Here is a 27,393-nt window from a genome sequence, read left to right on the forward strand (position 1 = left end):
CATTATTTTGGTCTTTGAAGTGTTTAATTCCAGGTCATTTTTCTTTAAGTAGCGGGTGAGACTATCTAGTTGTCTCTGGAGCCCGATGGGCGTTTGGTCCAGTAAAAGGATGTTGTCCGCGTAAAGCAGGCGAGTCACTTTCGACTCACCTATTTGGGGAGGAAAGGAACGGGTGTCATTTTCTGCGTCCATTATGTCCGCCATGTATGCCTTGTACTGCGCCGGCGCCAGGGGACAACCTTGCTTGACTCCTCTGGCCGTCTGTATGGTTGTTGACAACGAGCCGGCTGCATTGAGCCGGCCTCTGATTGAAGTGTCGCTGTACAAGGCCTTCATTGGTTCGAGGATAAATAGTGGGCAGTTTTTTTTTTCCAGTTTCTTCCATAATTTGCCTCTATTTACACGGTCGAAAGCTTGGACCAGATCAATCGTGGCGATGAAAATTGTTGGTTGATCCTCAAAGACTTTGGATTTCAAGATACTAATCAGCATAATATTGATAGAGGTACCTAAGTTCTTTTCGAACCCTGATTGTAATGGGTCTGCTGATTTTGCCTCCTTTTGCCATGTCTGAAGTTCGTCCAACACCAAGGAGCCGAAAAGTTTTCCGAACACATCCAGAAGTGCAATCGGCCTATAATTTTTCGGGTCGTTCCTCAAGCCCTTCTTGTAAATAGGAACGATATTAGCTGTTCTCCACGTGTCGGGAATGGTTCTTGTAATCCTGCATCTTCGGAAAATTTCCGTTATTAACGGTGCCCAGGCTTTTGCATCCTGTTTAAGGTGATTGTTAGAGATTCCATCTGGGCCAGGTGCACGAGAGTTGTTTAACTTCCTGATCTTTTTCAGAATAACCTGCTCGGAGCATGTTATCCATTGCGATGTATCCCATTTTGCCACTTTAGTTTCTATTGGCGTTGGCTCTTTGAATAGATCGGTAAAGTATTCAACCCATCTCTCTTCTGAGACACTGTTGGTAATGGTCTTGTCTGCGACTGCCAATTTGTTTTTTATTAGCTTCCAAAAATCTTGTGAGTTCTTTTTACACACTGCTCTCAACATGGACTCTGCGTCTTCTTGATACAGTTCCCATCGAATTGTTTGGAGCCATGCTTTGTAGCCTTTTTTTTGTATAGTTGCCAACTTAAGATTTGTTTGTGTTGGGTTTAGTTTAGCCTGTCGTGTTACTTTTCGTAAGTAGGATTTCTTTATCCTCAGTTCTTCATTATATTTATGCAGGTGAGTTTTTTCAGGTCTTCTCTTATGCATTGGGCACAAGTAGGGAATGAGGAGTGGACAGTAGTCCAGTTTTTCAGTGAGAATTTTCGCATTGGATTGTCTATTGTAAATTGCTGTAATGTCAATTAAGGCATCTGATGTCATTTTCAACCGATTCCCTTGTGAATTTGTTTCGAGCTTGTATGGCATTACCAGTGGTGTGTGTGTTGTTGCTGACCATGTCGCAGTTAATAGATTGTGATCACTGCAGGTGGTTTTCACTACCGTAGAGCTTTTCATTATTGAATATAGCTCTTTAGAGGCAAAGATGTAATCGATAGTACTTTCCTTTCCTTCACTTTCCCATGTTGGAATCTTGGGACTAGCAGTTTCTAGGGAGTTCATGTTATACAGGTCCCGGGATTTCATCAACTCAGACCATGCAAGTCCTTGTGCTATTGATTGTAAATTAGCGGTGTTTCGCAGTGTCTTTGTAGCTTTAGAAACAGGACAAGTAGCATTCAGGTCGCCGCATATCAAGATGTGATCCACATCATAAGTGTCAGCGACGTCTGTTAAAATTGTTTCCACGGTGTTCAGAAAGTCATTTGTTTTGGGTTCCGTTGGGTTCCAATAGATGTTCAATAAGAGGATAAGGTCGTGACTTGGCTTTTCCTGGGATGTTTCATCTTTTGCCCATTTCAACAGTATTGCCTGGATTGCCAAGGACGATCTCAGGTTGTGGGCTATTCGCAAGGTCCCCCCTGACCTGACAGCTGTTAGAAGGCCTGATATAGGTCTGCCTCTGTCCCCTTTTAGAGCAGGAGAGAGTAAAACATCGTAACCATCCAAGCTAGGTGGGTAGAGCAGCCAGGTCTCTTGCAAGGTTATAAGGTCAAATCGGCCAAGATTTATCTCCCCAGGTTGAGTCAGATGGGTGTGGCCTCTGGTGTTCCATGAGCCAATATTGATCTTTTGCTCTTGCTTCTGTGCACCATCCATTTGCTTTAATGAGACCCTTCCACTACTCACCGGGGGACGGTTTGGTTGCTATTTCTTGACATAGCGTGTCAGTACCGACGGAATCCATGCCCATTTTTTGGGATCTTTTTCAACCTTGTCTGCGTGATTCTGGGTCACAGGCTTTTCTCGTACACTGCGTGTTTCTTTTTCCCTTGCGACCAGTCGGGGGAGTGGGCCCCTTGGTTTTCTATATGATGTACTTCCTGAGGCCTCCTCATTTGTTCTCCACCGCGTTTTGATTGTGGAACTTTCGCTGGTCTTTGCTCTTTCTTTATCTCTTCTGATGTATGACGAGTTTGGATTTATGGTTTCTCGAGCTATGCTTCTTTCATGTACGTTTTTCCGCTCATTCTTCTCTGGTGTGTGGTTACATTTTCTCTTCGTTCTAGGAGTGTCTTTCACATTTGGAGTTCTCTGTGCCGGTTTCCATCTTTCTTTTTCGTTGGTCTCATAATTACGTTCTGGTTTTGTTACGTGTGAATGGGCTCTCCTGTGACCTCTTTCTTCTGATGTAGTTTCTCTTAGGAGAAACCCTCTTTTTGACAGTTCTCCTGCCGCCAAGAGCAAGAGTTTTTTTACTGTCTGAGACGTGATGTGCAGAAAGATACTGTCTGTCCTAGCTTTATGTGCGAATTCCACTATGTTTATGTCCACACTTCTGATTTGATCTCCTTTATGAATTTTTTCCAAGAGCTTCATAGTTGCTCTTCTGTTTAGGACAATTTTTTCTCCCGTTCTATCACGTCGTTCTAGTTTTAACGTGCGTGATGAGTGACTCTTGTGAGAGAAGATAGCAGATGTTCGTGTAGGATTTTGCTGTGAAGGCGAGACAAAGAGTCTTCTACTTGATCTGGTTGTCCTGTCCAAGGATTTATCTCTTCGTCTGGTTTCTTCAGTCAAGTGACTATTTTTCCTATGTGTTCGAGTATTCGAGTTTTTTTGTTTTTCACTTTGATAAGTCGAGTACTTGCGTCTACAGTGAGAATCGCTATTTGGTGTCCCTTCGAGCCTTGCAGCATCTATTTTTTCCTTTTTTCTATTTAAACGAGAATCATCGTTTTCTCCAGGCTTCAGTTCGGTTTTGTTGATCTTTGTATTAGCCAAGCGGAACAGCGTTTTCCTCTCTGGAGTAATCTGACTTCTTCTGTCGCTTGTGTCTTCTTCTTTGTCTTTCTTTTTTATTGATGTTGATATTTGAGACTGATGTTGTGTATCCTTTAGATCTTGCTTTAGAGATTTATCGTCCAAAAAAGACACCTTTCTTTTTTTTATGGACGGTCGAGGTATTTCTGACTCTGATGTTTCAATGGAGTAGACACTTAAATTGGATAGGTCAAGTGAGTTATCTTCAATGACTTGACCCGACTCTCCTAATTTGATGTTCAGTTGGGAGTCGTTTTTCGTGGACTTTGATTTTTGATCAATCACCGTTATCCATTTAGTCATGAGTTTGTTTGTGTTGCTTTCGGTTGACGTTTTCTTCTGTATGTGGAGTGCTTTTAGGTTTTGTTTTTCTTTCACTAATGATTGAATTTTTATAGTTTATTCTCTCAGCAGTTGTTGGACACTTTCTTTGTTCTGCGAATCGAATTGAACTTCATCAATTTGATCTTTTGGAATCTTTTCCATGTTGCAAGGCTTTACGTGTGAACTCATGTCTCTTTTAGTGATGCGTGGTTGTCGTGAATACTCCTCGAGTGTTTCTTTGTTAGAGGTATGTGTCCGCCTCTCGCCAATTCTATCAGTGGTCGTTGGGTATGCATCTTCAATTTTTTTTTCCTTATTCTCAATCCAGTCCGTTTGGGAACTGACATTCACTGATTTGTTTTTAAACTGAAATACCTCTGGATTATCAGTCATGGAGCCTTGGTCGTTTGTGCTTGCCTTCCATGCTTCTAGGGCCATTATATAGCCTTCAAGATGGATTAGCCTTGAGTTGCATGCCGCTAGTAGTGAGGTGTGGTCCCTCAACGTGTCCTTAATGGTTTCGTATAATTTCCCAAATGGTGCGAGCGCAATGCTTACGGCTGACATGATAGGTAATATGTCAATGCTTTTAGTGGGTGAGTTTTTCTCCTTTTTTTTTGCGTTTCATTTTCCATCTTTGCTTTATGTGGAGTAGAGAGTAGCAGTCGTAAGGCGTCCACTGAGACATCGTCCTTTCCTTGTTGAGGGACAGGTTTCCTACCTGAAATTGTGTCTCTGAGTTTTAACATGTTTTTATAATTTAGTATTGCCTCTGCCAATTTAATTTCTTCCTGTTTTCTCTGTTGGTTTGGTTGAGTCATTGTTAAATTATTTTCCCTTTCTTTCTCCTTCACCATATTAGTTTCATTGGATAGTTCAACTTTGTCCGTTTCATCTAACGATCCTGATATCAAAGGCGGTAGTTTTTGACTCATGGTAAATTCTGACGTTTTTGCTACTTCATGATTTCTTTCATCAGTCAAATCTAACTGTGGTACAGATTCTTGTTTCTTTTTTTCCCCATCTGTGGGGACAGCAGGTTGTCCCGGGACATTTTTTTGTCCTTCATCGTTCTTTTCCAACTTTTGCTCCGTAATTCTTAAATCTGTATTAGTATTGATTGATTCAGTTTTTTGTTGAGACGTGGATGGGTTGTAGTGCCAGCGTATTTGGGGTAATGAGCTGGCATTTTCCATTCGCTGTACTAAAACTGGTTGTTTAAGTACGTTTCTTCGGGGAGATGGAGGGATCCCCTCCAAGATTTCCAGGTCAGACAGTTCAAACCAGTTCACCGGTGGGATCTTTCCCAATTTTTCAAAGAACCTTCCGATCGGGTTATTTGTCGGGGTTATTATTTTACCTGTTCTTTTCATCTGTGTCTTTAATATCTATTGTTGGGTGTTGATGAGCCAGTTGGCTTAGATTTTTGTTTCCCCTTGACTTTTTGTGTTTTGATTAGATGACATTTCGTTTGATTTGAAATCTGGAGTGTTTACCTTTTCATCACTATCTTTTCGGAAGATGAATGAGTGATCCAAAGCTGTTTTGGACTGAGATCCGTCGTGTGCTTCTGTCGTTGAGTAAGTGTATATCTTGCCCCAGTTGTGTTCTCTCAGGATGTTCAAATCATTTGTTACATCTGCATCAGAATCCTCCAGGTATGATAAAGTTCTGTTGGAGCAGTTATGGTTCCTGTTGTCCGTTAGATCCAGGTCAGGACTCGGTAAAGCGGCTCTTATAATCACTGGGTGAGTCTCACTTTCAATCCTTGGTTTTTTGCAGGGTGCGCTTTTTTCCCCACCAGTGTATTTTTTCGCAAAAGTTTTATCCAAAAATTCCTTCAATCCTTTCTCAGTGGTTAGGTTATTGCCATTGACTTCATCTGAATTCACTGCTCCATGTAGCGGTTCTGTTCTGCCACCAGAGGGCAGGTCACGGCAGCACTCGGTCTCTGGCTTCCTGAAGCGCCGGACTCGATCCCGGACACGCTTTGATGAGGCCCGCCCCTGGCCCCCTCTCCTCCACATCCGGGTCCTCTGAAAAGGGACCCCCAACGACCCCGATGGCATCCCACTCGGGGGGCGGCGGGGATAGTTCAATCGCCGCCGGGATCCCGCTTCTGCCCCCACAGCCCAGCCAAGAAGCCGGCGGCAAGGCTCCTCCCCCGGAGAGAGGACACCCCCCGGCCGTCCGACTCGCTCTGGTGCCTGCAGGCCCATCGTCCGACGACGCGGCCTCCCTCCGAGGTAGGTCATGTTGATGCCGGTGGGGAGATCTAAGGGGAGGAATCGGGGGTGAGCGGGTAGGCATTCCTACTTGCTGCATGTCCGTTGTTTTATTTTTGATTTCTTGTTTGGTACGTGCGTGTGGTTCAATTGACAATTTCAATGTTAGAAGGCCACTTCTTAGCACTCGGCCAGTTTCTTTGTAATTAGTGGGCCCTAGCTTGGGCTCTTCTATCGAGGAGAAGTCCTCCATAAACACGCAGTTTGCAATCGGTGACAAGTGACCGTATAATATTGAAGAAAATTCTTAATTTCTTGTACTTAGGTGAATTTTACAGGGAGCGGTCCGGGGAGCAATCAGCCAACACGCCAGCAGCCGGACTGCCAGACTGCACCTCCTCGCAGCTCTCCGTGGCCCCTCCGCGGCCGGAATGGGTTTTTAAACCCTGTGCCTTAATGAAAGGCAAAAACAGACTTCAGATAGCAGAAAAAAGGTTCAGGGTTCACTGCCAGACTGCACCTCCTCGCAGCTCTCCGCTGTTAAGTACATATAAAGTACTGACTATTAATTTGCTTATGCAGAGAATTGTGTACCATTATTATCGCTATCTTCTGACATCTCGTCATGTGGAAAATTCTCCACGAGCCACTCCGAAGTATTGCACATTTCTGTGTGAAAAACACAAATATATTAATTTTTCTGTGCCTCATACAAAAAGTATACAACTATATAAGAAAAATGAGGTTTACTTACTAGTTCCTGGTCATTTGTATTTGTTGTGTTGTGTTTGTGTACTGTCTCTCCTAGCTCTGTAGTTTCTGTGAGGTAATTATGTTGGAGGCATATCTTTTTAGTTATGGTATAATCCATTTCATTACATATGGTATTTAAATGGATGGTTGATGTGTTAGAGGTGTAGGTTGCACTGCTTATTTATTGTTACTTACAATGTGTTTACGTGCTGCTTTTTAAACTTGTGCAGTTTTTCTATGGTATGATAGAACAATTTCAGATACCCCCTGAGTGTTTGGGTAGTGTTGATGTCGTCCGCGCCTGTCCGCGGGCATACCCACAGTCCGTGGCCTTCAAAAATCATTAGCGCAGCGGTTCAGTATGTTCTATGTTATATGTATATAAAGTAAGGGAATTCTAGTAAACATCTGCCAAAATCACATGATGCAAGTGTATATTCAGTAAAAAAACTTTGTTAAAGGGATGCTATGGTTAAGTTGCGCTACTAAAAACCTATGAAATTCAGTAAAAAAACGTTGTTAAAGGGATGTTATGGTTAAGTTGCGCTAGTAAAAACCTATCAAATTCAGTTTCAGTAAAATAATGTTGTTAAAGGGACGTTATGGTTAAGTTGCGCTACTAAAAACCTATGAAATTCACAAAAAAAATGTTGTTAACGGGATGTTATGATACCAAGTAAAACCTAAAAACCCTTGAAATTCGCCAGTTATGGTAAGCTAAGCAACCATAACTCGCACCACCACTGTGCACTGCTAAGACTAACACCCAGGACATCAAAGATGACATCACTTTTTTTAGTAGTGCAACTTAACCATAACATCCCGTTAACAAAGTTGTTTTACTGAATATATATATATATATATATAGGTGCATTGCCTGCAGTCTATTCACTACGTATTTCCAGCCTTATGATTAAGTTGCTACTTGCGTTTCAGCATCTCTACAATCATGGGATGGTTTTACATTTTCTTCAGTGCTTCTCCGCACGTGCAATCTTGATTTTGCTCCCAAAATGTAGCTTGATTCTTTAATCTGCCATCAGATTCTATACCGTCTGTTCATCTTCTTCATTTACATCTCTTCATGGTGTATCATTTCTGCTTCATTTGACGTCACCAGACTTCTCTTTCATTCATCTCCACGCTTCTTCCTTCAGCAGACTGTCATTTCTTTGTGGATACATATAAGGTTTTCTCAATGGGTACCTTGTTTCAAGAACTCTTTGCGGTATAGGTATCATTATTAGCTTTGTGCATGTCACAATTTCCAGTTCCCAACAGATAGGCATAATGGGGACGGGACTTCTGGTAGAGGTACTCAGCTCCTCCTCTACACTCCCCCCTTTGGGCGATTCATCAACCACTCTCCCATCAGTCTTCACATCTAGACATCCTTGTTTAAATAAGTGCTTCTTTGGAGTCCACAACTTTATGACTCCTATCAAACATCCTGCTGATTTTACATGTTCATTACAGTCCAGGTCATGTGACTACATTGTCCATTCGGACTGCTTGATCCATCTTCCCACATACTTGTTGTGGTTTCTACGATACAGGAACTTTGTTCCCTCAGGTGCGTGAATACTAGCTTTTACATAGTCTCTGATTTCTTTGTCTGTCAGCTCTTTTGATCCAACCCTGACTCGACATCAATCATGAACTTCATTCCTGTTGCTTTCTTTGCTATCTTCTTGCACTGTTTAATTATTATCCTGATCACACAGACTCCAAACATGATCATCACCAACAGGGCTCCAAGAAGCTTGAAGATATTTGCCATCCATTGTGGAACCCATGAAAAGATTGATGTGAACCAACTGACATCAGCAATGTCCTCCACTTTATCTTCCATCTTGATGTGTAAGTTTGTCAGCATTGTTATGTCAAGGTCCCGTTCGATTCATCGTGAGAAGCTGATGAATATGCAACATGATTCTCTGATTTTGGCACAAACACCTTCATCCATAGCTGTAATCATATCCAGGACATAGCTATTCTGAAGAGTCATCAATCGTATGGCTCTCAGTTCTTTCTTGATAGCATTGAATCCCTGTATGGCAGTGTTGATTGTCTGCAGGAGCTCCCATCTGGTTATCTGTAACTATTTGGCATTTGCCATCGTCTGGATCCCTGGCATAAAGATTGTCGTGAATAATGCTGAAATATGACTGAACAACCTGTGTTCGTACGGAATAGAGTTAAAGGCTTCCATCGATTTAGCTGAGGAAAAATTCTCTCTCTTTGTTCATTTGAGAAATCCAATTGATCTCCTCTTTCTTAGGTGAGCATCTGCCTTTGGGAACTCACAATGTTCCGATCACTCTTCGGAATCACTAATGCAGGGACACAAACAAGTACTATAGAAAACAATTCTCCCCAGTCCCTGGGCAGCTTCATGTATGCTCTGGATCCACAAGCCCAGTACTGATCCATTATCACCGCCCTGCCAACCTTCATTCCTGGTACATCAAAGATTTGACCACACTGCTGATTCTCTCCAACTTTTCTTGTGCCATTGTTTCTGAAGCATAGCTCTGCACTAGCCAGAAGCACTATCTGGAATGGGTCTCCTTTGTCTTCAACACATGTCAGCAACTTTGCAAGCTTCATCCAGAGTGGTTTGCATCCTTTCCCCACACGATCTGTAACTGGTTTGTGATGTCCTGTTAACACCACAGCTCTGCAAATGACTATGCCTTTTTCCCAGCCATCTGGAGAAAGTACTGTTCCCCAGATCTGCATCTGACCTCTCTACTTGCATCTTTATTTTTCTTCATCAGTGTTTCCCTGGCAATTGAGTTTCTTATTTATCTCCCATCTAATTCCTGCTCCCTTCATTGCAGGCTGCTCGTATCTTATCACATGATCTCTGGCGTGAGCTCTTTCGAGTATCTTTAAATCTTGAACTTAATCATCTTCTTCTGAAGCTGATCATTCCGTCACCCATACCAAGGATGCTATTTGACCCTGGAATTGACCTCTTGCATGACAGAGTGCAAGGTGAGTCAGGCAATGAGCTGTCTGGACGTCTATTTCTATAGCTATGAATATCTTGGACTTTCCCATAATATAAGGTAGGAGAGCACAGACATAGCAACTCTCCTTAGAGGTTATCTTTCCTACCTCCTTCATGTGTTGATACCACATGTTATTTCCCAAATGTGCAGTACTGTCTAGATAATTATTTAACTCATAATCATCTTCCCTTGCACTTCTCTTGGGTCTCTTTCTTGTCAAATGAGCTCATATAAGAAACCTATGAAATACATCAGTCATCATACTTCCTTCAGGGGGAATCATAGGAACACTTGTCAGAGAAATGGGTGACTTCACATGTGTCACTGGTGTAGGGATAATCACATATGGCCTTGGTCTCTTTGCGACAGCTAATTCTGCATAAGTCACTGAAGTGGGAAGGATCAGTGGGACTCCTACCTTTCTAGAACCAACAAGGTAAGCAGTGTGGATCAGCAAAATTAAAATATAAAGCATAATAAATGTTGAGCATGCATATAATATGCACCAATACGTGAGACCCCACCATTGGTGCCTCTTCATACGTCGTTGAGTTTGCTCACTTTCTAGAAATGCATTATTCTCATTAGTCCACACTGTGCCTCTGTACTACTTTTAAGGAAGAAAAACATATTTTTAATCAGACAGCCTTGTTTGATGCTTAGGTAGCTGCCAAATGTGCTCAAGTATCGCTACAAGCAGTCTTCTAATCGCAGGGCCATTCTTAGGAACCTCTAGAAAAGTACATATGTCAGTACTATGCCCAACAAGATCAGGGTAAGCTCGGAGTATAAAAATGTAGACAGCGAGAAGGAGCCTATGGACATTGACATCAGATAAAACCATGAATCTAACCAAAGAGAAACTCAGTGAGAAACGAATCAGGGAACTGCTCCTTTATCCAGTCGTAATATATAAAATCAAGATCTGGCATTTTTAGCACATCAACTTTTTTCTAAAGTCCAAATTAACGATTCCTGTTGCTCAAGAACAATTACTTTTGCACTCATGCTAAGATATCTATAAGGATTATCCGGGTAAGCCACAGTCCAAATGCACACTTACATTAATTCAATCAGCAATCTTAGCGTCCTTCTTCCTTGTCATTGATCGAGTTTGCACCTGCTGAACTGCTTCTTCGTGTCTTGCTTCTGAGTCACAATGTCCAGTTCCCAACAGATAGGCAAAATGGGGACGGGGCTTCTGGTAGAGGTACTCGGCTCCTCCTCTCCAGTGGGCTCTCTGGAGCCTGTGTTCAATCACTCTTTGGTCTGAAGTCTTATTGACCTAGTGTAAGAGCACCAAAGAAAATCATCACACATAAAGTGTTACTTGAGTCAAATCAGTCATTCTTCATAGTTGTCAGTCTTATCCATATGGCGGGTGCCTGGGACTGATCAAACTGCAAGAGGCTGGAACCACCACTATCCTGACCCTAAAACCACATTAAAAATGACCACTGTACCCAGGGGCATGGTCCTGCTGCAACCGGACCAAAGGTGTAATTGTCACCAGCATCCCCCATTTAACTGGGGATTGTTATTCTTCAAATCGGAATTTGGGTGCTGAGTTTTATATCAGCATGGAAGATGGTGTATGTGTATTCTCATGTCATGGGTGTCTGTGTGATTGAAGCATGTGAGGGTGATATTAGAGTGTATGATGTCACCAGTAAAATGGCTGTCTTGGTGTGAAACCTTTATCATTTTGCCAACCAAAGAGCTCTATCCAGGCAGTTGGAAGGATGTGGCCTGGGTGGTGGGCACCTGTGGGTCCATCTCCTGTTATCTGAGATTGTGATGTAATTGACCAAACAACAAACCAAGTGCCAAACAACTGAGTAAAACAACTTATAAGGAACTTACCTCTGGACCGTGGAGAGTCTGTCTATAACTACAATAGCCCCATGTTCCCATAGAGATTCAAATGGGGGGGGGGTGTACCATCCTTCCAACTACCTTTACCCAACTGTGGGAATGGTTTTTATGGTCTAGGATTTCTTTCTGGGGACCTCTCAGTGCACAGGAATTGTGAGTTCCCAGACCTTTCTGTATATGTTTAGGGATTTGGGGTTTCACCCTTAATTACTCAGGCCAATCCAGACATGAACCCCTTGCTCAATGTTTCTAGAGAGGCACAGTTTCACCTACCTGGAGGAGATCCAACAAGGCTGAAACACGTGTGTGAGGATGCTTTTGGTATTCTTGTTCAGAGGAGAATTGCCAAGCAATTAGGTGATGGACTGCCCTCATTGGGTGTAATATTTCTTCTCTGCAAAAGGGACGGTGAGCTAAAGACTTGGTTGAGACTCTCCCGGGGGCAATCCACCCAAGAACAGGTCAGTGGGCTGTGTTCGTGCTGGTAGAGAGACTCCCAGAACCCCCTTTGTTTTGCCCACCATAGAAAAGGTTGCACGACACTGGCTTCTCACTTCATCTCTAAAACCCAGAACATCCTATCCTCTCTTTCCTCCTCTCCCCTTCCTCCTTCTACTCCCTGTTCTTCCTTCAGCCCTTCTTCGGCCGCCTCCCTCCCTCCTTCTTTGCCTTTCCCCTGTTTTCCCCAGATGTTGTTTCTAGATAAGTCCGATCCATGCAAGTCTCATCAAAACAGGTTCATCCCTGCTCTTCCAAAACCATCAAGGACCACATTGACTCCCTGGCTCCTGCTCTGACTGACTTCTGCAACCACTCCTTCACCACTAGAGTCTTCCCTTCCCCCCTGAAGCACTCCCTTGTGCACCCTATTCTTAAGAAACCCTCTGCCAACCCATCCTGCCCTGCTAACTATTGCCCAATCTCCATCACTCCCTTCCTGGGCAAACTCTTGGAAAAGCTGGCCATCTTCCAGCTCAATCTTCACACTGAATCTGTTGGTTGTCTCCATGATCATCAGTCTGGCTTCAGAACTGCCAGAAGCATGGAAACTGCTCTCCTGAACATCCGTGAAGACCTGCTCTCCAACCTTGAATCCAACACCCCTTGTGTCCTCATCCTGCTTGATCTCTCTTCTTCCTTTGACACAGTCAACCATGCCATCCGGCTCAATGGTCTCCGTGATAACCTGGGTCTCACCGGTCAGGCCCTGGTGTGGATGACTTCTTTACTCTCTGATAAACCCTCCCAGGTTCGACTTGAGTCCTTCCTCTTCTCCATCTCTATCTCTACCTGTGGTGTTCCCCAGGGGTCTAACCTCTCTCCTTGGCTGTTCAACCTATACTTGGCACTTCTTGCCCACCGCATTGCTGCGCTCTGCCCCAACTTCCAGTGCTATGTAGACAACACTCAGCTCATTTTCAGGCTACCTTCACCCACCGCTTCTCCCTCTCTCATCTCTGACTGCCTGTCCGCCATCCAGTAGTGGTGTGCCGCCAATTATCTCTGCCTTAATACCAGTTCAATACAAGATTCTCCTCATTGAAATGCCAGCTACCTTCCTTCCTGTCACTCTCTGGACGGCCTCTCTTGGCCCTCCTCCTGCTCCCACCTGTGAGGCTAAAAATCCTGGGGTCATCTTCGACTCAACACTCTCCTTCTCTCCTCCCATCTCTGACATCTCTAAGAAATCACACTACCAGCTGGTCCTCCTCAGAGGTATTCTTCTTTTCCTCTCCTTCCCCCAGAAGCTCACTGTCTCCAGAGCTCTGGTTCTATCTAGGCTGGACTATTGCAACAGCCTCTTTCTAAATCTGCCTGCTTCTACTCTACGCCCTCTGCAACTCATCCAGAACAGGACTGCAAGACTTTTCCTTGACCTCAAGCCCAGGGAGCGTATCTCCCCAGGACTGAAATCTCTGCACTGGCTACCAGTGGCTACAAGGATTAAGTTCAAAACCCTCTGTATTGTCCACAAGGCCTTCTGGGGCCTGGGACTTCAATACCTTCAACTCTCTCTTCCTAAATATCTTCCTTTGCAAGCTCTTCGCTCTTTGCTCATCCGCCTCCAACTCCCTCAGGGTCAGTCGCTTCTCCAAGCAACGAGTTGGTGGTAGATTTCTTTCCTCGGCTGGGGCCTTCCTCTGGAACAGCCTCCCTGCCTCCCTGAAACTTGAGGAGAATCATCTCCGGTTCCGGAAGCACCTCAAAGCCTTTTTCTTTGCTGCTACTTTTTCTTCCCCTTTCCCCTGCTGACTTCCTGGCTGATACTGAAACTGCACTGGTTACCTGGCCACCACCTGATCTCGGCCCCAGCCCCCCCCCTCCACCAGTCAGACTCCTGCACTGCCTTCCTGGAAACCCCCACACTTAAGGAATGTTTCTGTATCCCTACAGTCCCACCACCATCACTTGACACCTGATGTCTGCACTTACCCTTGCACTTGCACTTACCACTATCTGGCCATATGTTACTTATTGTTTATTATTCTTTATCCCATGCACTGCACTTTTCCCCTCCCCCTTCCCATGCACTTGCGCGATCTGATTGACACCTGGCCTAGAAGTGTTGTTGTCTGTCTTCCCTCTGTTCCCCCTCCCTTGCCGCGTCACACCTTGAAACACTTGTGTATAGGCGCATTATAAATGCCATATCATAACATTTGAACCATGTTCATCTCGGTAGAGGGGCTCCCATAATTTAGTAGTGCTTGGTGTTTCTACCTAAGTTACCAGAGTAATCCAGATGTGGATCCCTTGCTCACTGTGCTTCGAGAGGCACAGCTTCACCTCACTGAGGAGGCCCAACAAGGCTGGAAAACGTGTCTGAGGTTGCTGTTGGTACTCTTGTTCAGAGGAGAATTGCCCAGCATTTCGGTGCTGGGCTGCTCTGATGGGTGGGACTCGACTTGTATGCAAATTGATATTTCTCCTCCATAAAAAGTACAGAAGCTAAAACGGGGTTGTAGATCTTCCTGAGTGGGAAACCTACCATAGAATATGTTATTTAAACTGTGATCATTCTCAGTAGAGGGGCTCGCCCAATTTTGTATAATTTTGTAATGCTTATGATTTCACCCTAAGTTACCAGGGTAATCCCGACGTGGACCCCTTGCTCACTGTGCTTAGTGAAGCAAAGCTTCACCTCACTGAGGAGGCCCAATGAGGCTGAAACATGTGTCTGGGGTTGCTGTTACTGTTGTTCAGCACACAATTGCCCAGCATTTCGGTGCTGGACTGCCCTGATGGGTGGGACCAGACTGATATGCAAATTGATATTTCTCCTATGTGAAAGGTACAGTGAGCTAAAACGTGGCTGTAGACCTTCCTCAGTGGGAAACCACCCATTAAACAGGTTATTCGAACCGTATTCACCTCGGTAGATGGACTGACACATTTTTTTATATTTTAGTACATCCGTGGGGAGGACAATTACTTGTCAGCTTTATTTGATGTTAACTGTACCTTCCAACAAGCCCTAGCCTTAACGCTCAGCCTATTCCACTCAGAGAGTTTGGTTAGACCAAAGTGTTAAATACCATTAGGTTTGGCGATCCAGAACACCACAACAGTGAACTCTCCTAACAGCACTCAATTTGTATCAGAAAAAAACAACTGGCCAGCCAGGCATCCTGGAACATGTGCAGAGTTTCAAGGGAACCATAGCACATTTTTCTCGGCCCCGGCAACTCTCCCCCATGTGGCAATGTGTTTTCTGGCCTTTTTCCTGCAGCCCCTACTTGCAGCCCTCTCCTCCCTCCTAAAAAAGACACAAGTGCTCGAGTCACTGCCCCCACCTGCATCCATGCCCACCCCACCTATCTAGGTTTTGCACCTGTGCCTTGTCTTCATCAGCCCTTTCTGTCATAGTTATGACCACCACGGAAACAGTAATGGGATTTAGTGCTTTCACATCTCCATGGCGCCAATCTTTTTTTGTTGATTTTGTCAGGGAATCTGCTGCATTTCTCCTTTAAACAGCAACAATTAGCACCAAGAGGAAATATCTATCATGCCCTTGGTTGGTGGCAAACAGGGCCGATAACGGTTCTGAGCTGTCGCTGAGACCCTCGTTACACTTGGACATACCTAAGGTTCAGGCTAGCGAGCTGTTACTCGCCCTGTTCTGAGATTAATGAATGCAGGGTTGATGGCATGATACACACAAACAAATGCTACTGAATTCAAGGGACTAGACACTGCTAAGTGTGTTGTGCAAAAGTTACTCAACATAGAACAACGCGCTATAGAATATGTCGTCTTTTAATTTACATTGTTAATTATGTAATAATGCATCCACTGCATTTCAAACATTCCATTAATGGATGAAATGGATGATGATTCTGCAGAATATAGTAAATGCTGAGCGAATGCATGAACCTCAGTATTCTTAGTTTAATGCAGATGTGATACAGTTCCAAATGCCGTTATTTCCTTACATTGACTTCTATCAGCATCATTTGTAGTACAGTGGAGAGGTAAAAATGTGGAGGTAAGTGCGTTATTGCAGACTTGTTTTGGTGGTGACAGAATTACCGATGCATTTACAGGCCTACTGAATTCTGTGTTTGACCTTGCATTTCAGGAGATCCTCCACTTTAAGGACAAAACTCTTGCAGATGTACTGAATGTTATTACCACTCAGAGTGAATCCAACAAAAATCACACTGGAGTCCTATAAACTCCATACATGGGGAATTACATTGCCATGCCACCACTCGGAATCCCATAGCAATGCCACGTGACCAAATAGTGGTAACAATAAATGAGTTTGAGGTAATTCCAGAGAATTACCAGTAAACTCTTATTGAGGCCCTCTGAGCATTGCTACAGGTGCAATTTTCTCTGTACGATCTGAAAATGTAAGTATGATATTAACAAAAGCACATCCCTGAAGGGTTTTAGCTTTTTTTCTACCCAGAACACAAACATTTGAACTTATTCAAATGTGCTTAATCTTACACCATTTGTCCTGATGAGAAAAGCTGATGACTGATACCTGGCTTGCCCAATGTCAATGTGAGTGTTGTCAATTTCAAGAAACGTGGTCTTTCACAATGCATTGGTCTTAACCTACCTTTGACCAAATCGCAGCAGACAACGCAAGGAGTGGGCTGACACATAAAATAACAAGGACAGTTTCCAGCCTTTGACAAATCCAATGATGATCCCAGTCACACAGGTAGAAAAATATTGGACAAAAATGCTGATTTTGTCACCGAGACCTTCATGGATAGTATTGATGTCACTGAAATGTGAGACAAAGAATGAAGCTATTAAGACGATTCTCAACGCCAAAGAGTTACACTGAGTCAGTAATCATCCAATAAATTAACAAAATACCTTAATGGCGATTTAGCACCCAAACATACACAGGTTTATGGTTTGTAGAACTTCTTTACATGGTGCTCTTCTAAAGAACTTGCCCTCATCTACATAAAGGCCATGCAATATCAGTGTATCTTTCATAATGAAACCCCAGTTGAACAACATAGTACCTCCCCTGGAACAGTCAATTCTGGAAGGCACGGTTTGTTGAGTACAGGAAACTAAAAGGGTTAATGTTGGCAACTTTAGGCACAGCAGTTCTGCTGAGTATTCCCAGGTGAGAGCTTCTAACTGCTATTGGATTGTGAATCCTAGATGAACATTGATTCGATAAGTGACAATAGGGATGCACACGACCTGCCAGAGACTAAATGAGAAACTGCACACACACTGTTCAGTTCTCTTCAAAACATGTAGACTTAAGGATTTACGTAGTTTTTCTTAAATTTTTTAGCAACATAGTGGAAGATATTTGAAAATATGCTGTTTAGTGTTGTGTAACTTGTGACCAGTAAATCACCCAACATTTATCTATTTGAGTACTAACACGAAATAAACATGCATGTAGTGCTTAAAACCATGATTGAGTCTGTGTACTAACCACAACTGCTGCATTGCTTTAAAGTGCTAAATTAAACTGGATACTTGGCATAAAGGCAATAGCCTTCAAGCAGGCAGGTCATCTAGCAAACAAAAGGGCTCATTTTGGTAATTGCAGGAGGCCACCAAAGTTATCACTTACGTGCTGTTAGGTTCCTGCATTCACAAAATAGAGTCGAAAATAGAAGAGCATAACAATGTAAAATTACGTTTTATTCTCCAGTTTGTGAAATTGAGATGCTGTCTGTCAATTACGATTTAAAGATGGCATTTGCAGAGGCTAAATGCAGGCTCATTCCCTAGGAATCCATTTGTTTTGAAAAGCTCCACAGGCTTAAACAAGTTACTTTTGTAGATGTTGCAGGAATGAAACGCAGGAATGATATTTTCCCTCCTATCTCTTACTTCACATGAAAATCATTTTTAAAATGACCCGGAACGAACAAATAAATGGTAATGGTTGACACAAGCATTTGACGCCTTGTTTTTGCACTTATTTTACCGTTATTAAGTGAAATTACAGTTTTCACAATACCAAAAAAAAGATCGATTTACAAAGACTGCTCTGTCACTGCACAGAGCGGTGTTTCTAAATCGAACCGTGAGCCCCTGCAATGCAAACGAGTGCATGCAGGGGCTGACAGGCACAGCAAGATCTGGGATAGACAGCGCAGGAGTGTATGGTAAGTGTATGTCAGTGTGTGTGTGTGTGAGTGTGTGTTTGTGTGTAATGAGTGAGTGTTGTGCTTGGAAGGGGGTGGTAGGTTTGGAAAAGAGAGTATTGTGGGTTTATTCCACCTTATTGCGCCTGCCTCAGACTAATGTGCGCGATTCTTGAGTTAGTCTGCCTACCTCCTGCATTATCCAAACCTGCTGCGCACATATTCTGATCTGCTCCACATGTATGCTACATCTCTCTTCTGCCTGATAATGCTCGAAGTGCAATGCCTGTTTGACGTGCCACACTTTTGAATGGTGCCTTGAGTACTCTGCACTGCTCCTTACTTGATGTAAGTGTAGTGTACTTGCATAACCTAACCTGCTGTGCCTCACTACTGATTGGTGCCCCATGTATGTTGCATTGCTCTTTGCCTGATATGCCCAAATTTGCTGCAAGCCTGGTATCTGCTTTGCCTTTTGTACCTCTGCTATGAATGTGCCCACTCATTCACCCAGTACTGCCTAGACTGTCGCATTGCTACAACTGTACCCTGTGACCTTTTTGAGACCCTTTTGGTCGCCTACCATTGCACCCTGTGACCTATTCGAGACCTCTTGGTAGCTTGCCACTGCATCCTGTTACCTATTTAAGACCCTTAGGTCGCCTGCCTTGCACGTTGCTAACTACTCTAAGTCATGCATTCTAGTTCATATTGTGATTCTTGAATATCATGATCCATATCACTAGATGAACCCCTGGCTATAACTAGCCACTCGCAATATATATTGCAACACCCTAGCCAGACATCCTAGCGGAGTAAGGGAAGTAACTTGAACCATTTAACTACTCTAACTACCATGTGTAGAAACCTGACCTCCCTCACCCTCCTAACTACAATCATGGCCTTTGTTACCTACAGCACTAGCCCCCCCACAGACAGAAACCTGAGACTTAGGGCAAGACTACCTTGCATTTATGAACCCAAAAGAAACAGCGCAAACAATACTGTTAGATCTCCAACTATACAGACGCACTTGGATAAGCAAACTCAAGCCACGAAACCCTCAACTCCGACCCCGAATCCCAATCACTTTCATAAAAAGAAACAACCGAGTCGAAACAAGCACACAGATAAATCTGCAAGCTATCCTATTCCTAAGAAGACTTTATCACTTACTGTATCCCTTATCAATGCCATATCCATGGTAGCCATGCAACTGAAATTGCTGACATACTAAACAACAGCAGCATCGACCTCCTTGCCGTAACAAACTTGGCTCCACGAGGCAGCAGGACCCTCCCTGATGCTAGCCGTACCTGACAATTACCAGATCCACACAGTAGATAGACCCAATGCTAAAGGTGGTGGCCTAGCCATCATCGCTAAAACTCCCTTTTGCCTATCAGACTCACCACCTCACCTCCGTGTGCTTCCTGCGAAGTACTCTCAGCAAAATTGCAACTCTCTAATAACCGCACGCTAACTATTCACTTGATCTATAGGCCCCAAGGTCCCTTGGGAAACTTCGAAGATGACCTTACCACCCTCATAGCTAACGATACCCAAAATCACTCGCAAACGCTGTTGCTGGCCGACTTTAACATTGGCTTCAATGAGCCAGATAATAAAAATGCCCTCTCTATAAGAGCTATCCTAAATGACCACGGCCTTACCCAAAAAGTCCTCACCCCCACACATGTTAAAGGTAGAACCCTTGACTGGGTATCTGAACTTAACTGCAACATAGTCATTTCTGACATCATCCCTCAACCATGGACCGACCACTATCTAATACATTTCACTGCCACACTTGACCTCCTCAGCCCTAAAATTATCAAAATGATACCACCACTCCCCACCAGAAGTAAAAAAGACATTACTACAGAAAAACTCATCCCCCTCTTCCTGACTACTATCAATGGCGTGGAGAACAAGACACCCTAGTAGACACCTTTAATAAAGCTATGTCTCATGCACTAGATACTATTGCACCACCCAAACTACGCAAAGCTAAACAAGAAGCCCACCTTAATGCTTGGTTCACACCCCAATTTAAGGACCTTAGAAAGCTTCACACCCCAACTTAAGGACCTTCGAAAGCAGAAACGAAAACTCCAAACTATCTGGCGCAATTCGCCTACTGACGACAACAAAGTTAACTTAACCCAATTCACCAAATATTACAAGACAGAAATTATCAATACAAAAAGAATGTACTCAATGACAGAATTACTAATGCCAAATCTAATACCAAGGAACTTTTTGCCATCCTCCGGGAAATGGAATCCCCCATCCAACCAACTGACACGGTCCCCAAGGACAAGATATGGTGCACTAACATACAGAACGCCCTATCGAATAAAATTTCCACCCTCCAGCATAAAATAACTAATAAAAAGGACGCCCTCTCTCCTACTGATCAACAAACACCTCTAGTGACTGAACCTAATACTATCCCCCCTTTTAGCTTCAAACCTATCTCCATCATCGACACTGAAAAGGTTATCCTCTCACTGAAGCCTTCCAACTGTAAGGGTGACAGTTGCCCAGCTCAAATAATACAGGACGCAGCCAGAGATTTAGCCCCGTTTATCTCGAAGCTCATTAACTCCTCTTTCAAATCCAACACAGTGCCAGCTAACCTAAAAGAATCCTGGATCCTCCCCCTTGATCCATCCATCCCAACTAATTATAGGCCTATCACCACTGAACCTTTCCTACTAAAAATCATCGATAGAGTAGCCTATCTCCAAATTCAAGATTACTTAGAAGCTAACCATCTGCTAGGCTCGCGCCAATCGGGCATCCACCCTCTCCATGGCACTGAAACAGCCTTGATAGATCTTAAAACTAAAATTGAGGAATCCAAGGATAGTGGGAAAACAGCGCTGCTACTCCTATTGGACTTGTCCACGGCTTTTGATTTGATGGATCATGCAGTTTTATGCAACCACCTCAAGCTCGCTGCCAATTTCACAGGGGAAGCTATAGCATGGGTCCAATCCTTTCTAGCCAACCGGACCATGAGAGTCTTTTCCACCTCTACCTGTGCCGATCCCATCCAAATTACATGTGGAGTCCCACACTATGTACAACATTTTCACCAAGCCATTGTTCGACAAGTTGGACAGACTGGGTGTCACCTACACAAATTATGCAGATGACACCCAGATCCTCATACCCCTTTCTGGCAACTATGAAGTGCACCTGGCTATGGTGAATAAAATATACATCCTCATTCAGGCATGGATGCCTGAACGACGATAGAACTGAAATCCTGCTCCTCGGATCAGACCTTAACCTAACTAAACTCACCCCGGACTATGCCTCATTTAACATCGACAATAATACTATTAAGGTTATGCGAGAGGTTAAAACTCTAGGTTTTTACCTCGACTCAGCTCTCACCCTTAAAAAGCAAGTGAACTCCCTCGCCTCTACAACCACTTACACGTGTAAACTCATCCGTGCTGCCAGACCATTCCTGTCCAGTGCCAGCTGCCTCACCTTGGCCAATGCCCTTGTCATGTCCAGACTGGACTATTGCAACACCCTATACTCAGGTGCAAATAAGTCAGTCATTGACAAACTCCAGAGATGACAAAATAATGTCCTAAGAGCAGCTTTGAATATCCCACGTAGAGAGCATATCTCCAAACACCGGACTGAGGCCCACTGGCTAAAGATAAAGGACAGAATCTTCCTTAAAACTATTTCTCTCACATCCAAATGCCTCAACAATCAAGCACCCCCTACCTAGCTGAAAGAATCAACTAGAGACCCTCAAACCGACTGATGAGATCTGCCAAGACCTTCTTACTTGAAGTCCCGAGATTCAAACTTAGCACAGCGGGTGGATCTAGCTTCCCTGTTAGAGCTGCACAATCATGGAACATACTCCCACCTGACCTCAGACGCCCATTACCCTACACTAGATTTAGATGTAACGCTCTCAAATGGGTGGACAACAATGATATGTAACGATATTCACCCTTATCTAGCTGATCATGCTATACATATGTTAAGACGGTATTCTTCTACGCTTACCCATCTTGATCCTATATGTACTGTATCACTTGTATCATTTGTTGTAAGTTATCTCTGTTTTGTAATAGCCTGTGTCAGGCACTGTAACTAAGTTTCGAGTCTACTTGTATTGTACTGTATTGTTGCGCCCAGCTGCCCAAGGGCTTGGAGCGCATTATCAAATAAACAAACAAACAAACAAACAAACTGGTGGGAGAGGGTGAAGGTGTGGTGGGGATCATCTTGCAAGGGGCAGAGGGTCACATAAAGTGATATTTCCGCTTGTTAAAGCCGACACAAAAACGGCTGAAAATAATCTGTCTTTTTTGTGTTCAGCTTTTAAAATGCGGTAATTACACATAGAACCAATTTACCATACATCAATCTTTGAAGTGAGCCCCACTTAATATTTCAAATTCAAATGGCAAGGACCAATATTTTAGTTATTTATATTTTATTTTGCTTTGCTTATGTAAGGCGCTTATACAACAAGAAATTGGGTTTCAAAGCGCCCACAGGGCAAACAGGGAGGGAACATGGGAGCAAAAGGCAAATAGAAATGGAACTGGTGCACAGGAAAGAGGTGGTCCTACCAGGCCTTATGAGCATTCAGAACGTGCAAGTGCAGAGATAGAGAGAAGGAGAAAGGAAGGGGAAAGTGGTAGGAGAGTCCACATAGGGGGAAGTGCCAGGTAGCCCGTTGTAGGCAACAGGCAAGTGCCTGACAGAGATCACTTGATAATAAAGAAGAACATCTTCCTAATTCTGGAAAGGAACACTTAACAAGTTTGCATTCCCTTCAGAAAATGGCTATGAAGCAAGGCCAAAGTATTTCATTCAAAAATGGAACGGGCTCTCAGGATTAGTTTCAAAGAATTGGCATGAGTGGCTCACCTTTGTGTTTCGAGTGGACGGAAAATGGGGGTGAGGAGCGATGGTAAGTCTAGCAATCCCAGCAACATTGAAATTCTGCAAAGAGACCAATTAAGAACAACAAATACTACATCCTTTTCTATAACCTGAGTATGAGGAGGATTTTAGCTATGGCTACTCCAGAACAATCTGGAGTGGAGTGTCCAATGTACTAATGGAAGAAAGTAGGAGTAACGCTGATTTACGCAGGCAAATAGGCTGAGCAAGAGCACTAGAAACAAAAATAGGAAGAATTTGCTTAGCGCACTGCCAGGGCGTGCTGGGTGCAGAATTGTGGCATGCAGCGGAAGGTGGAAGACCAAGTACCGGAGACATGTGACAAATGCAGAGAGATGCTATTGACAGCTGGCAAGGAGGACCACAACAGGGGAGTGAGAGCCGATGCAAATAAATGAGGGGGTGCTCAGGAGTCCACCGATGTAGAGAGTGATGGTGAAACTCTGAGCTTTAATATAATTGTATTCATTAATACATCTTTTGTAATGCTCTAATTACCGTAGACCTGTGTTGCGCTGCTTTGTCTTGTTTCCAAGATAAGCACGTTGTCCCTGAGCTATCCTCCTGGCCTTATGTTGTATCTTTATCTTGTAGTACTACCGATCAATGTGTAGCCATGCATAAGGGTTGCCAATCTTATAGTGGTAACTGAAGCCTCAGTCTTATCACTGTAATGGCTTGGTCACTTTCCATGAGAAAGGGAGGAAGTTCAACGGGACACATTTATCTCAAGTGCTAGTGCCCTTTTCTACAGAGAATTGTAGAACTACCATCTTTCAACCCTTCTTTTCAGTAATTACACACTCCCCTGCACCAAAGCAGTCCAGGACCTTTGTTCATCCGCTACCTGTATACTAATGAGGCATCTACCTCAATGCCCATGGGCTAGAAGGCTTCAGAGCCATCTTTTAAGCTTTAGGCTAGGGCTCATACAAGAATGGGCAAAGATTGGCTCCCTTATTGTAAAAAGGGTGAAGACGGGAAATAAGTGCCATGTCCTCACCACGTGCCTAAGTGCTGTGCCCCTTTGCACTTCTTGTTCAGTCACTGGGTCACCTAAAGTTGGGCTAGCAGAATCCTAGGTTCTTCCTTGATACAATTACATGAGTGAATATCCAAATACGCTGTAAGCAAAAAAGGCTTCTTTCATCTCAGGCTGCTCTTCAAGAGATATCTCTAGATGTAATTCAGGCCTTGTGCCACTGTAGTGGGGAGGTTTATGGTTTAGGTGGACCTTCCCGAATACAAGCTGGAATGAAGTCCAAATCCCCCCACCTACATCAATGGGGGTCTAAAATCAAAAAGGATACGATGGTCACAGCATTCTTGTAAAGTCTGTATTCGATAGTGGTCCAGGTGGAGGTATAATTTTAATGTCTCTTTGGTACTGCCCCTCAGCAATTCTACTTCAATATAACCACCCCTTCACTGTCTCCACGCAGATCATGTAATCCTTCCAAAAATCAGTTTTGTTCGCTTTGTCTACAGATATGTTCCAGCCCTATGATCTTTTGAACCATCCTCTCTTGCGTGCACAGATACTTCCTTCAATCATCTTTTCCCAAAGGCCTTGACAACTTTAATTTTCCACAAATTACACTTGTACCAGCCTTATCGCTGCTGGATTTGTGACACTTCAACAGGCAGTGCAGTGCAGGATGTGTTAACAACAAATTCGATGACATGGCGTGGGATAACAGAGGATAAGAAAAACGTATCCCACATGAAGGACAAGCAAGCAAAATATGTTTAATTGAACATGAATATACATGTTTCAATGAGGGGATGATGAGATCAAAGACAGAAAAGCATAATACAACCAATTAGGAGTCAATTCAGATGCAGTCAATATCCCACAAAAAAAGGATTTCGTTATGTTCTCACACTGTTAATCGTGTGTTCAGTGTTCCAAACTGATTGACGTCAAAACATGACATTTCCTGGTGAAGTACTGCATAGAAAAAACTTGTGGCGGATTCTTGCTGTATGTCTTGTGGCAGCCACCAAAACTGTCCCTACTTGAAAGAAACTTAATGTAACCACAGCAAAGCCAATGCCAGTGAAGTGGTATGCAAATCTGCCGGATGAAATAAAAGGTTTTCGTTATTTTGCAGCAGTTCGTCTGTAACAACATTCCTATATTTATTTAAAACATGTGCTAATTTGTAGGAAAACGCAAACAAAAAAAGTCTATGCCAGCACAAAAACAATCTATATTTTTAATTAAATTCCCCCTTCAGATCACGTGACTGCCAGTTATATTTATACCTAAATATTTGTCAGGCACAATTCGCCCCATTATTTGATTTTCTTATGTCACACACACCTGGCACCTGGGTTTAAATATTCAACCGTTCTGAGTGGATAGATTCATTTGTAAATCTGTGCTCTGCTCCAACGCCTTTGACATATCCTGTACATTAAAGGTATCCTACATAACCATAGTTTCTTAGTGACACTGGATAAAGCACAGATGTACTGTACAATGCGATGGTGCTTGTGAGTACAAGGGTTTTATACACCTTTGCCTTTAAATATAAATGTATCATACATCTGTCAGTTGGCGCACCAGAGACAAACACACTCGCTAATCTCTTGGGATGCTACAGACCAGCATCACGGAGGCACTGTCCCATGTTGTGAAGCTGTGAGGTCTTTGTTGCTCTCTCACCGTACTGCAAAATGGCTCAATCGTCAACAATTAATGATAAGATGGTTGTCATAACTCACTTAAAGGAGAAAGCACATGGACTGAACAAGCAAAACTGGGAATAAACAATCACACCCTAGGAATAATGTGAAAGCGGAGAATTACTTATCAAACCCATACTGTATAATTAAAATACTTAAGAGTACTATAAAAGACCATAGAACTCTGACGTTGGTAACAGAGCAGGATTCACAACGAAGAAAAAATGGGCTTGAGATGGAGTGAATTAGTTATGTATTCCTAAACTTGAGATTGGCAAGAAGCTACCAGAGCTCTTTATCTCCAGGGTTTAAAACGGCAAGAAGCAAGTTGAGAATACATTTAAATCAAGAAGTGTACACAACACTGGATCTCTCAGACTGTATCATAGATTAGAGGACCCTCTGACAATTCCTACGCCCCCAGTTAGAAGAATGAGACGCCTTGAAGTGACCTATCCTATAACCTTCAGTAGAATAACCCTTATTTCTTGTTTGATTCACATAGGCCCTTTAGGCAGCATTCCAACATTTTTATATAACGTTAATACAAATTGTTTGTCCTTCATACTTACAACTCTGGTGCATACTTAAAACTCTGGTGTGTTTATTCAATCCATCATCACAGATCATATATGAAGTAAAGAGGTTTGGGGTGTGCATTTGAAGGATTTTGAATGAGTGTGGGTGAGTGACTGATCATTTGTGGTGTTTCCATGGTGCGCAGCAGGTCCCCCTCACCAGTCAAACCCATGCACAATTATGTGGGTGTCTGACCAGGGATAGTCTGCCATGCACCACTGAAATGTTTTGTATGGAATTACTGGCATATATGCGTACTGGGCACAAGCAGCAGAAACATATTTTTACTGTGGCAAACTTGCTTATCATGTGCACAGCCAGCATAGACATGTTTTACATCTGCAATCCAAACATATATTGACACCTCTACCTTGGTGTGCTATTACATTGGCAATAGTTGGTCAGATGTGGCATAATCAGCATGGAGATCTCTTCTTACTGTCGAAATACTGACACATTGCGGGCATATGAAGGGCATCACAAAGTGTATTGTGCAGTGCTATCATAGTGTGGGCACAGGCATCAATAAACATGTGCTTTACAGGGCCACTGATGGCTTCTATTGTTTCACTTGTTTTTGGGAAGTTGGGCAAGGGCATATAAAGGGATGGGGGGGACAGGAATAAAAAAATAGGTAAATGACAGGGGGCTTTTGGAGGAAACCCTCCAAAAAATAATTAAAAAGAAATTTAGAAAAGGTTTTTCTGCTAAAATTCTGCGGCAAAACACGATGACATAACATAGAAACATTAGAATGTGTTCATGCATTACTCTACAAGATCTAAACATTGTGCTGTAAACCACACCATACAAAGCCATTGTAAACACAAATTAAGGCCCCTGCAGTGGACACAAATCACCATCTGTCACTGCTTCCAGAAGATGATATATGTGTTTGCATTGTTCTAGCAGCTCACAACCTAGAACTTTCCTTAGGGTGGCATCAAAAACACAATTCATTCCCTAAGTGCATTTGGTGAAACATAGCCGCACAATGAGTTT

The 27,393-nt window shown here is 43.2% G+C and overlaps 1 pseudogene; it reads right to left on the reverse strand.

Annotated features, from left to right (window-relative positions):
• Positions 1 to 27,393, reverse strand: part of LOC138568820 (ATP-dependent translocase ABCB1-like) — a 185,392-nt pseudogene that overhangs the window by 150,195 nt on the left and 7,804 nt on the right.

The sequence above is a fragment of the Ambystoma mexicanum genome, chromosome 2q (assembly GCF_040938575.1).
Source record: "Ambystoma mexicanum isolate Mex_15411 chromosome 2q, UKY_AmexF1_1, whole genome shotgun sequence".
In the NCBI taxonomy this organism is placed as follows: Eukaryota; Metazoa; Chordata; class Amphibia; order Caudata; family Ambystomatidae; genus Ambystoma; species Ambystoma mexicanum.